Genomic DNA, 13,202 nt, shown 5'->3' with positions numbered 1-13,202 from the left:
TAACTGTACAAGGATTCCTCCTTTTTATAGAGGGAATTACAACAGGTGATTGGCTACAATTTATGAAGAAAATCCTAAATTAAGGAAAGAATAAATCATAATAAAAAACTACCTAAAATAGACTAAACAGAAAAGGAAACAAAATAATTATATACAGACATAATTATTTACTACCAGTTAAGAGCTGTAGATGTTATATTTTACACCCTGTCAACAAAGAATCTTGCAGCATCAAATTTGTCAAAGAAATAGAATTTTACACATAAAAAGTTGAAATTCTCTTGACAAATTAGAAATACCTTGTAGAAATAGTAATATATATGTCTTAGTGTAAATGATACTCATGTTGAAGGGATATTAATTTTGAAATAAAGAATTAAAGTATAAATATGATTTTAGTTCCTTAAATTTGAAGTATTTTTTATTGTAGCCTCTTAGTTCAAAATTTATTCTTTGAAGTTCCTCAAGTTCATGAAATGTTATTTTAATTTAGTCCATCAACTTCACTTTGGAAACTAAATATAAACTAAAGTTCCGTTCTTTTTTGTCCCTAAGCTCAAATTTATTTTGAGGGGTTAAAAGTAACTTTTTGTGAATTGAAAAACTAAAAAGAGTAAATTTTTAATTGGAAGATCAATATTAAAAATATCTCAAATTTAAGAGATTAAATACATATTTAAATAAAAACATATTTAAGTAGTGGACTAGATCAGAATTGAGACACATGACACTACAACATTTTTATTTTATTATTATACACAATACTTTTATTCTAAGGTCATCAGAAACTCTTGGTCTAAAACACGAAATAGACCACATTTTTATTTCATAGACATTAATTGTGACCTACTTTAATTTATTAGGCCATATCTTTAAAGTCATTGACTTATATAATAGACTACAAGTTTTTAACTAGGGATGGATTAGACCACAATTAAATAACCATAGCTTACAAAATTAATGGTTTATTTATATTAAGCAACACTATCAAAACTGTGGATATAAAATAGACCACAGGTATTAAAGTGTTCATATATCAGACCACATCTATGGCTTAAAAAATAATAAAAGTTGTGGCGGTAAGGGACTTAAAAGGTAGATCAATTATAAATCTTAAAAAATAAAATATAAACTAATGAATCGAAAGTATGGATTCTAACCTTAAACCTTTGATTCTCCCTTTCGCTTTATTTCTCTTTGAATTTTGTGAGGTTTTGTTGACATTGGGCGAAGGGTTAATGGCGGTTGTGTGGTGCAGTGGAGTTTTGGGCCTATGAGTTTAAGCAATTTATTTGACCTTTGTAGCATTGATTTTCTTTCAATTTTTAAATCCATGTTCTTCACATGTATTGCAATGTGCTTGTATCTTCAATTGTTCATGTGTAATTTGATTCTGGTGTCTTTGCTGGTACTTTCATTATACCAATTTTCACTTGTGCATTTCTGAATATTTGTTTTTGTTTTGTCCATTATATTTCCCTTGACCCATGGTCTTTTTGTCCATCTTTCCTTTTGATGTGAAAATGAAATATTATTGAGATAAGTTTTTGCCTTCTAGGATATATATATATATATATATAATATTTCTATTGAGAAATCATTTGGGTTCACAACTACAAAAAGAAGCTTCTACATCGGTTGAAAACCGGTATCTACGACGAGCCCCACACCGTCTTTGTTCCAGATGTCGTTGTATGTCGACAACAACAACATCGGTCATCCTAGGACCCGTCTTTGTAATGCAAGAATACAACGTCAGTGGCTATAAAAGAATAGACGTTATAAAAAAGGATTCAACGACGCACATTTTATACAACCCGTCGTTGTTTTGGTCCATTTCAACGTCGGGTTAGCAAGACTCGTCGTTGTTGTTGTCCATATCAACGTCGGGTACGCATAACACCCGTATTTGTTTTGTTTCCTGTCAACATCGGTGGCGGGCTCACCACCGACGTTGTTTGGCAGTATGTCAACGTCGGTGGTGAGGACACCGTCATTGTTCTTTGAGGTTTCAACGACGGTGGCTTGAGCACCCGTCGTTGTTGGTAAATAAGGCTATAAAGACGGGTTTTGATAAGGATCGTCGTTGAAGTATTTTGCCTGCTCACAAAATTTGGGTTATACCATTCAAATTTCAAAAAACAAAGCTACATTTATATACAACAAACATATATAAATACATTTAAAGGATAAATAACACAATCATGCATCAACCAAAAGAAAAGGGATATCGACGGTGACACTCACAGTGAGAATGTTATAGGTGGTTCAAAGTTCATCAAAGCCTTTCATGCATGCATTGTTTATATATATGAAAATAAAACAAAACCAGAAAGGGTATAATATATATATATATAATTACCACTCGAGCCAATAAGCAAAGGGAGCAATGGACACAGTAGCAAAGAGTTGTCGATAAGCAACAAGGACAAGAGGGCTCATTCCAGATTCTATTGCAAGCATTTAAGTAATGTTCATCACTGCATAGACCAATTGCACAAGAACCATTAAGAGGAATACAAGTAGACCGGCACCCATATTAATTCTCTCTTTCTCACCCCTCAGTCTTAATTTGAACTTTGGAGAGAGTGTTGTATGTGATGAATGAAATGCATGAGAGTGATGAAGTAACTTATAACTAGTTGATTCCAGTCATGTGCATGTCAAGCTAATTTAATGATGCTTCTGATAGAAAACAAGGCAGCAAGTAGGGTTCACCGCGAATATTGAGAAGATAGATAGAACATACCTGTATACAGCTGCGTTGAACCATTGCTATTCATAGAAATTGTTACTAGTCTTCTGTGTTGGGCCAAAGATCAAATTTGCATCCTTTCAGGCCAAGCAGAATTTAACCTTCGTGCAAAATCTTCCACTTCCCTACAAGAAAAGAAACAAAGTCATCAAATGCAACATAAAAGACAAAACAAAAAAATAAACCACTCAACAATTAGCTGACAAGATTATCCTCTTTCATAGGTCATATTTTGATATCACCATTCCACAAGTTGTCAACTAAAATTAAATAAATGAATGAACTACTACATAAGACAAATACAGCACGCTCAACACTGAATTCAATTAAGCAAGACTCCTCTTGATTAATAATATTTTAAATGGAATGCAATCAATGAAACATGCACTAAACCAGTCAGGAAGATTCTGCATTTCATCAAATGACGATATTAATTGCATGCACCATTCAAAATATGAGAATTTCACCCAACTGCTTTAGCACTAATTACCTGAGCATGTGACAAACTCCTCAAGAACTGTCTTTAATCATATTTTTCATCCCCTGATCCCCTTCCCTTGGAATCCCTGCAATCTCTTTAATCATAATAATGATAATATCAACCAAAATATTATTAGACTGAAAAAATGACACTAACAGTTGATATAATGTATGCCTAGCTGATCAATTCAACAATTCATGTAAGCCTAGCTAATCAAATTTTAGAACTAGAACATTTTTCAGTTTCATGTATTAACTTATAGTTCATGAATCCACAAACAAGGAGGAAACACACCTCTTCAATGATAAAATCATCTGCCTACCTTAAAATCACTTATTAGAACAATCTTATGGTACATAATCCACATGTTGAATAACTAGTCTTGAACCCAAATTTAGGTATATAATAAACAAACAACAACAAAAGATTATCTCAACTACCTTCAAAATAACACTTGAGGCAGATTCAACCAAAATCTCCAGCCCCAAGGTAGCCATCAGTCATGCAAAAACAATGATACCCTGCACAGGAAATCTTATTAGTTATTAGCATGTACCTCTACCAAGCAACCATCCAATGACTGTGGACACTTCATTTGTTCACTTAACTGCTGTAGTGGCAAGCTTGGTGGTACTATAGCTGCACTAAATTGTTGTTGTGGTTATCAAATGCAGATGCAATGCAGTAGAAGGGGGTAAAGACAATATATTACTACAATTATATGAAATTGAGTAGGTAATACTAAGAATAGAATATTAGTAGCATGACCGAAAATAAAATAGCCGTTGTGTCAAATAACATAACAATTGTCTCAAATACAGGAAAAAAAAATACTCCAACGCCATCATTAGCCGTTTTGACTTATTGCTGTCTTTAAAAAAAATGTTGCCCATTTCTTTCGAATTGTGGTGATGATGCCGATGTCCAACGGTGTGTCATTAGCAAACCACTGCAAGTATTCATAATTGTAAGTTAGTACTGCAAATATAAAAATTCAGTTCCAATTGTACTGAAGTTTATGCATACCATGGACCAATCACTCTTTATGTCGCTGGTTATGATGTTCCAGATCCAATGCATTATGTAATATCCACATTCATAACAGTCGGTTTGAACGTGACTCTACATATGGAAAACATTTGAACATCGTATACATTACATAAGTTCATGACTTAACTAGACAACACTAACGCATGGTACATAGCTGACTTACCTTTACTTCAATCCACTTTGGTGCAACTGCCTTAGTTTCAGGAGACAAGGTCTTCTTCAATTTTGTCATTACACTGCTTTTAAAAAACCACATCAACGCATATACAACAAAATGTCAATCAATAATGACCATTAAAGAAGGCTTGCAAAAAGTTATATGGTATGAGATAACCTATTAATTGTAGCTTTGATATGCATATCAGGTTTCCTACGCAAAGAACAGAACCAAACAACAACATGTTGCCTAGGACACAAAATTACGAGTTGCCAATGTTCCCTGCATGTCATTCACATTAGATACGTATACACCCAAACATCATTTGAAGTATGTTTGTTAAATAGCACTTACTGATGGAAGTAAGGTCCAATGTACACCTCTCGGTCAGATTCCTTAAGCCATCTTTCAAGATATTGTTCGCATTCGCTGCGTCTATCCTTTGAACAAACCAACGACTGTGGCTCAAGGAATGCATACATGAAACCTTGACTGAATATCTGACTCCACTCATGCATATACCTATTCACATGATTTGAAAGTATTGTAGTGGATCATGATATTGAATGAATGACGAATGAGTTATATGAAGGATTTCACTTACATTAACCATAATTGTATGACAGATATGTTTAGACTTTTGTCTCCTGCTATTATTTCAATAACATCTGAATATGTGATGAATATCGATGTAGATGCATCTACAATTCCAAGAAAGCTCCCATCAAAGCTTATTTCAAGTGGCTTGTCATAAATATGGAAACTGTACTTCATCAATTCACGCAACGGATCATCTGCGTCCACATTAGCCGGCTTCGGCACATGTGCATCCTCGTTGTGTGGAATACATTGTGGATGCTACATGGTTAATGAAAGTGGGTGAGTATTTGTACTATAATCTATGAATGTTTTACTTTACGTATGTCAAATCAAACATGTTACCTCATCTAATACAGCTTTCACAAGGTGTGTGGGCCAAGCTACAAATGTATTGACGGCCTGCTTCACATATTGTATTTCTGAGGTGGCATAGGGGACCTCAGCCTCAGGATCAATAACTGTTTCTACACTTACCCTGACAACATCATCTGCATATGCCACTGTGTGTATGATTGAATCCCCCTCCATTATTTTCCCCATGGCCACCAACCTTAAATGAACCATAAACAAAGCTTGTTTTAATGCATATAAAACACAAACTAAACCATGAACAAAACACAAACCAAACCCAACAATTACAGCTACAAGAAAAAACAAAACTCCGATTCAATTGTAAGTAAGGTAATATTTCTACAAACCTTTGTGTACCATCGTTACGCTACACAAACAGTCCCATCAATGGTATGGCATCAGCATCATGTTCTTGTGAAGCCTGCGCATTGGTAACAGCATTACTTCCCTGTGTGCTGACACGCGCACCTAGTTGTTGTATGTCCGGCTGAATTTGGAGTGCCTCTTGGGATCCTTTATTTGATAACTCTTTTTTAATAGCCTCTTTCAATGCATTGGTCATTATTTCCAAGCTCCTTCTATTTTCCTCTTCTAGCTGAGTCCTCAATTCTTCCTTAATTTGAGTCCTCAATTCTTCCCTAATCTGGTCAGTCATGTCTTCCCTAAGCCTTGCAACAACTTCATCTAGTTGTTGTTGGCTGATGGACGTGGACGAGCTGCTGCATGTCCTTGATGCCCTTCCGTAATACTGAGTAATAGTGACACCTGAGCCTGCTGCCCGAACGCGACCCCCATGGTCAGGTCGGCCAATGGCAGTGTTCAGTATGTCTTGCCGACCATGGGGTACAAACGAACCCTGCGTTACCTGCTCTTCTAAGGAGTCCTACACAAAACAAGTGACACAAAAATACACAACGTGCAGTCATTTTCATTACAAAATACTTAAACATATGAACATTGCAACATATTGGTGAACTTACTATTTTATCTGCAATTTCCTGTGCGGAGTCAGATGTCATATTGCCAACAGCCCTGGTCCGAGCAACCTTCCACTTAACATGCCTTTTTATTGGGGATGAGGGTTCATCAACACTTGCTGGATTTTCACTCAACAATGCTTCCTCTTGTATCCTTTTTCGTTTCTGGTCTAACAATTTCTTCTCAAGCAAATCATATCCCCCACGTGAAAGTACGTGAGGGCAGTCGTTGTGTTTTTGAATTGATTGTGCTTATTTCCTAATACCCTGTAATGTGACATACATAATTGCGGAGATTTTTTTGAAATTAAAATAATCAAATTGGCAAAAAAATATTCATTTGAAGTTACCATAAACAGATTCAACTAACCTCCCAGTTAGGTGTCAGGCGGGTTTCTTCAAATTGTTTCCACGCTTCAGGATCTAGTCCATATTTGGTCACAACATCCTGTGTTTGTTGACCTTCAGTCTTAGCAAACACAAATTTGCTAGTCAATGTGGACTTAAATTGCCGCCATCTCGTCGCTACTGTTGACATAACCTTCGTCTTCACCTTCGTAGCTTCTGCGATATCAAACTTTGCCTACATAACCAGGTGTCAAAATTTGTGGAAAAAGGCAGCCAAATGTATATCATTATACAATACTAGCAATCAACAATTTAATGACATTGTTCTGCCATAATACCCCAAGTAAAGCAAAAGCATCCAATCAGCATATAATGTAAGTTTACCATGCAGTCACAGCCATGAAATTTAATATCCAAATTGAACAAATAATAAATGAAAAAAAATATTGTGACACTCACTAATAACAGTTATTGCCTTAAAGTATGAATTCCTAGAAAAACTTGTTTTCATGGTTTGTTAAGAACATGCTTCAGCCTTCGCACAATTTGAGTTTTTATCAATGATGTTATTGATAATCCATGTACATTGATAATTCTTAAGTAATTTGAAATCATTACTAAAACATTGATTTCTCATGTTTTCTGCACAGTAGTAAAAACAACAGAGTAATAATCAAAACTTATGGCATACGCAGATTATTGACTAGTCAAACAAAAGAAAAGTCGGTGCAGGTGATTAGTGAATTCATCTTCCAACTATGCAGATACTATTTGCTGTTTTCCAAAATTTGGGTGCTAGAATTTCATGGTTCAATCACAAATTACCTTTATGCTGATGTTGTTATCACAAATTACCAACTATGCATTATAATTAATTTGTGGACATCATACCACCTATTTAACACCTAACATCTAATTAAATATTGAGATACATGGTTAAAAAATATAAATATAATAAACTATATGATGTGATAGAAGAAGAAACAAAATATAGTCAAAGTGTTTAAAATAGAAGAATACCTACCTTTTATTACAAATTTAAAAAAATATGAAGAGGTATTTATCTCTCACAAGGCGACAAAAAAGGTCTTAATGTATGCTGTAAGAGGTATTTACGTTTGGTGCCTAATTATCTCCGAAGAAACATGTCTTAAATTAATTCAAAATCTTACGTAAAATAAGCCAAGAAATTGACACATCAAAAAACCAAAAGCTGGTAACAGAATTGCAAAAAAAAGGACCAGTAGTGCTAGTATTGAAAATTTTATTTCACCTATGTACAAACAGGTTATTCAACCAAGAAGCAATGTGCCCTTCAATCCAAAAACTTACTAAAAATGAATCTGAAATCCACAAATAATGCACTAACAACAAATCTACACATTTTGCAAGCAAGGAAAGTTCACAAGCCTAGGCATCATGACTCCAATCAAATGTCTCAGCAATTAACTTCAAACCAGATAAGCTCAGCAGCAACAGAATTAAAATTCTTCGAATTCGAAGCAGAAACCCCATCCTGTTTCGAAGTAGTCTCACTCTGACCTAAAATGTGGAATATCTTCCACTCCCAAACCTGCTGGAGCTACCAGATACTTGTTCAGCTGAATTAGAACTATGTTCCGTCCCATCAACATCTCTAAGAAATTCAGGCTCCTTAGTGGTAACCATGAAGTCCATCAAGTTGCGGCTGAACCCCAAATCAGAATACACCCTCAAGGCATCCTAGATATGAAAATAGATACTACTAGATATAGCAGTGGCAGAACATTAAAAAAACTGATATATTGAATAATATCACAATAAAGCACCCATATATATGTTCATATCCTCTACTGTCAAATCAGACAAAGAACTCATATGACTGTGTCTCATTCCTTATGCAGTAGCCATAAAGCCAAATGAAAACAAGCTAAGACTAAGGCCTAATGATTTAAAAAAATAATACATTAAAGTACATGCTTCCTTTACTTATTTTGACAGTCTCATGCTATCATATATAAACATATTATGTATAAACATAATATTTTGACAGTCTCATGCTTCCTTCATTTTTTATTTTCCATTCAGCTACACGTGTTTTATTTTTGTATCCTTATACAAATTAAAGGAATTGTAGTTAAAAATGTATGTGCCTGGTAAAATAATTGCTGCAATGGCATGTTGAAGAGTTATACAGTATCAGAGGCAAAGAAGTTAACATAGACAATCAAAGGCTTGAGAAGGGAGATTATAGTGAAGTCAAATGAATCACTGCAGCCCAGGTCTAATTCTAATTCTTAATTATGCCTGGGAGATTATAGTGAAGTCAAAGGAATCACTGCAGCACATGTTAAAAAATTGTCTTATTATAAATTTATTAATATTTATAAAATTAAGTTAAAATTTAAAATGATAGGTATCATAATTTGTGATTAGCAAGTACTTTATATTATCAGTAGATCACCTTTAAATTCATATTTATATTTAAAAAACGACCTAAGTAGATTAACAAAATTAGATATTGAAGTAAAATTGTAATTAAAAAAATATGACATAATTTAAAAGTTACATTTTAAATTACTTGTTTAGCTGTTATTCCTTATGGTTCGAGTAATAATAACGATAACAATTCAGCCTGAATTGTTTCAGATTAATTTTCTTTTTTGCAAAAAACAAATACGGGAACGAGCAACAATTTGAAGGTTGTACATTCAAGAACTAAAGAATTCAAAATAGCTAGTAATAAGAGGGATTTGTTTTTGGGATTTTCTGAGCACCAATAGCGGGTACGCTAGAAGCTTGCACTTGAGGAGGGAAGCATATTGGCAGCTAATGAACAACTTTCTTAACTATTTGCCGTTCAGATTTGACTGTTTCTTTTGGTAATATGTAAATATAAATAGTATAAGGCTATGGCTTATGGACATGGTCTTTTTGACCCCTAACAATCTTAGAAGTCAATATAGACCATGTTTTTACGCCATAGCTTATACTATTGTGATGTACATATTAACAAGAAGAACCAGGAAAGTCTGAAGGACAAGTAGTTAAGAAAGTTGTTCATTATCTGCAAACATCCTTCCCTCCTCAAGTGCAAGCTTCTTGCGTAGCCGCTCTTGGTGCTCAGAAAATCCCAAAAACAAATCCCTCTTATTACTAGCTATTTTGAATTCTTTAGTTCCTGAATGTACAACTTTCAAATTGTTGGTCGTTCCCCTCTTTGTTTTATGCAAAAAATGAAATCAATATCAAACAAAACATGCATACAATTGTCATCGTTATTGCTACTTGAACCATAAGGAATAACATCTAAAGAAGTACTTCAAAACGTTTATTTATTTTTTTTGGTATTTTTTGAATTACAATTTGACTTCAATATCTAATTTTTTAATGTACTTAGGTGGAGGATGTTGACGAAGAGAAGGAGAAGGAAGAAAATAATTTAAAGAAGATTAAGGAAGTGTCACATTTTTTTTTTCCTCAGCAAGGAAGTGTCACATGAATGCTCGTTGGTGAACAAGCATAAGGCCATTTGGATGACAGAGCCTGAGGAGATCACAAAGGAGGAGTATTATGCGTTCTACAAGAGTCTCACCAATGACTGGAAGACCATTTGCCTGTAAAGCACTTCTCAGGTGAGGGACACTTATGCTTGTAAGCCTATCCTCTTTATTCCTAAGAGGGCACCTTTTGACAAGTTGACACAAGGAAGAAGCCTAACAATATTAAGCTTGGTGTGATTTAAACAAGGAAATAACTTAAGACTTGCAATTGTAACTTACCTCTTCATCTCTTTTATGTTAAAGTTGTTGACATTGTGCATGGCACAATAAACAAGGAAATAACTGCTGCCTGCTCGTACAAAGATGCTGCTTCCAAGGATTCTGCAGAAGAATTTGTGATGTCCCCAGCACAAACTGCTAGACATGAATTTTTAGCATGCTAAAAATTGTCCTACCCCACCCCAGCAACTGCAAGATTTAAGTTCTATTGGAACAGTAAATACAGGGCTGAAAACTGTAAATAAGACTGATAAACTTGTGCACCCTATGAAGATTTTAGTTTCTAACATTCTGTTCAATACTTAATTTCATATACTAGAAGTTAGGTTTGACTAATCTTTCTGGATTCTATATGGTGAGGATGACCAAGTAACTGTTAAATCAATCAGCAAGCAACTCCATGATGTGGTGTGGACCCGAGCTTAGATAAGACACTAGAGTTGTATACATGAATATGTTGTATGTTTCTATTGCAGGTAGAGACACCTGAAAATTTGAAGTTTGTGTTCTCAGACAATATCAATGACCTTAGAAATATTGTATAGAAAGTAGAAATAATAAAACAAGGATTTGTTTCTTTGCTGACCCAAATAATGTCTTCGAAGAGGCCAAAGAAGTCTTGTTTGGGAAATATTTTAGGAAGGCCCTTTCAATAATTGTTATTTGATTAATTTCATGTTTGTTCTCTAAGTTCTCTTATACCATTTGAAGCCAGAGAAGATCTGAAGTAAACTTTTGTTTTGCAAACTTTAGCTTCCTTGACTCAGATAACAGAAACATATCCTTAAATTATTGAAGCAGATTGGCATAATTTACTTGAAGCAGACTAATGAATTCAAGATACAAGTAACTTTTGCCAAGCTTAAAATTAAATTATGTGGGAGCAGAAACAAAGTTAATTTTTGAAACATAAGAGGCTAAGAGGTTTGAAAGTAAGATTTTAATAGTGCATTATCTAACAATCAACAGTATTTCTAATTGAGCAAAGGGTACTTGCATGATAGTACCATAATACAGGTATTAAAGATTTGAAGAAATTTAATGAGGCCTTGCTGGGCAAATGGGGCTGGGAATTGGCGACTAATCAGAATCACTTTTGGGCCACAATTGTAATGTCCAAGTATGGTGGCTGGAATGCTCTGATTCATGGGAGAAACTCCACAGCTTTCTCTAACTGGTGGAAGGACTTAAAATCTATTTTCCAACAGCAGCACACTAATAGGCTGTCCAATAATTTGTGTTGGAAGTTGGGTAATGGGGCAAAAATCAGGTTCTGGAAGGATAAATGGAGAGAGGATGATTTAACTCTTCAAGAAAAATACCCTACTTTGTATCAAGTGAGCTACCAGCAGGATTCTTCTATCAGCCTAATGGGAATTCTTGTTGATAATAAATGGGAATGGAGGATGCAATGGAGGAGAAACTTCTTTGACCATGAAATCGATATGGTAGCAGCCTTTATGGATGAGATTGATGTTGTCCAGATTTGCCCAACCAGTATGGACTCCCTTATTTGGAAGGTTGATCCTAGTGGAGCCTATTCCACAAAGTCAGCCTACAATATCCTCAAGAATGATGGCAGATCTGTTAATGACGACAGAGCTTTTAAGATTATTTGGAATCTGAAAATCCCCCCAAGAGCAATTGCCTTCTGTTGGAGAATTTTCAGAAACAGATTGCCTACTAAGGCTAACTTGAGGAAGAGACACATCACTTTGCCTTCGTATAGGTGCCCGTTATGTGATAGTGAAGAGGAAGATATTGGCCACATCATGTTCTCATGCAGAATCACTAGGAATTTATGGTGGGAGGCTTTGAGATGGGTCAATAGAGTGGGCCCTTTCCCCATTGAACCTAAAAATCATTTTATGCAATTCTCTCATTGGAATCGCAAAAGCTTTATAGACAATAGATGGGAGGTGTTTTGGATAGCCCTCTCTATGACTATTTGGAAGCATAGAAATGTCTTGGTTTTCAAAAACCAAACTTTCATATTCATTTTAACCAATGGTCTAGCAGCTTGCAGGAGGAACTGTCCTAGGGGGGTTTTCTCTGTTCTTTATTTTTAGCTATTGGGTGCTTTGTTCTACTGTAGTGGGGTTTGGCAGTTCTATGCCTTTGTAACCACATATCTTTTACCTCAGTACCTCTAGTACTGAGGTATATATAATACTACATTATTTTTGTTGTGCAAAAAAAACAATTTTTGCACTATTCCCAGTACAGCAAACTGATATGGGAACATATATAAGAAAATCTGGAAGTTGAAAGACAAAGATTTTAATACGAGCTTCATATAATGATAAGGATGATAATAAATATTGATACAAAAATGCATAATAATAAATTATTTAATAACTCATTTTCAGTACCTTCATATATGATAAGGATGAATACTAGAGTAATTTTCTTTGCACAGCTTCAGGTTTTTTTCTCAGATGTGCTTAACGTTATCAACCTTAATTTGGACTTTCTTTTGAAAACATATTAAAAATATTATTATTTAAAGCGTGTTTTAAAACATTTGATTTTATTGTCATAGTTTTAGGAAATTTGGGATGTTTACAGTGATACAAATCAATTTATTCCATACAAAAATAGTATAACATAAAAATCAAACTTATGGTTACATTAGCATAAAAAATAATATGCATTACCCTATTAAGTATTTAAGGATAACTAACACAAAACCCATGCCAATTTTCATTTGTTTAAGTTATCA

The sequence above is a fragment of the Glycine soja genome, chromosome 2 (genome assembly GCF_004193775.1).
Source record: "Glycine soja cultivar W05 chromosome 2, ASM419377v2, whole genome shotgun sequence".
NCBI classification, from domain to species: domain Eukaryota; kingdom Viridiplantae; phylum Streptophyta; class Magnoliopsida; order Fabales; family Fabaceae; genus Glycine; species Glycine soja.
This window is presented reverse-complemented; position numbering follows the sequence as displayed.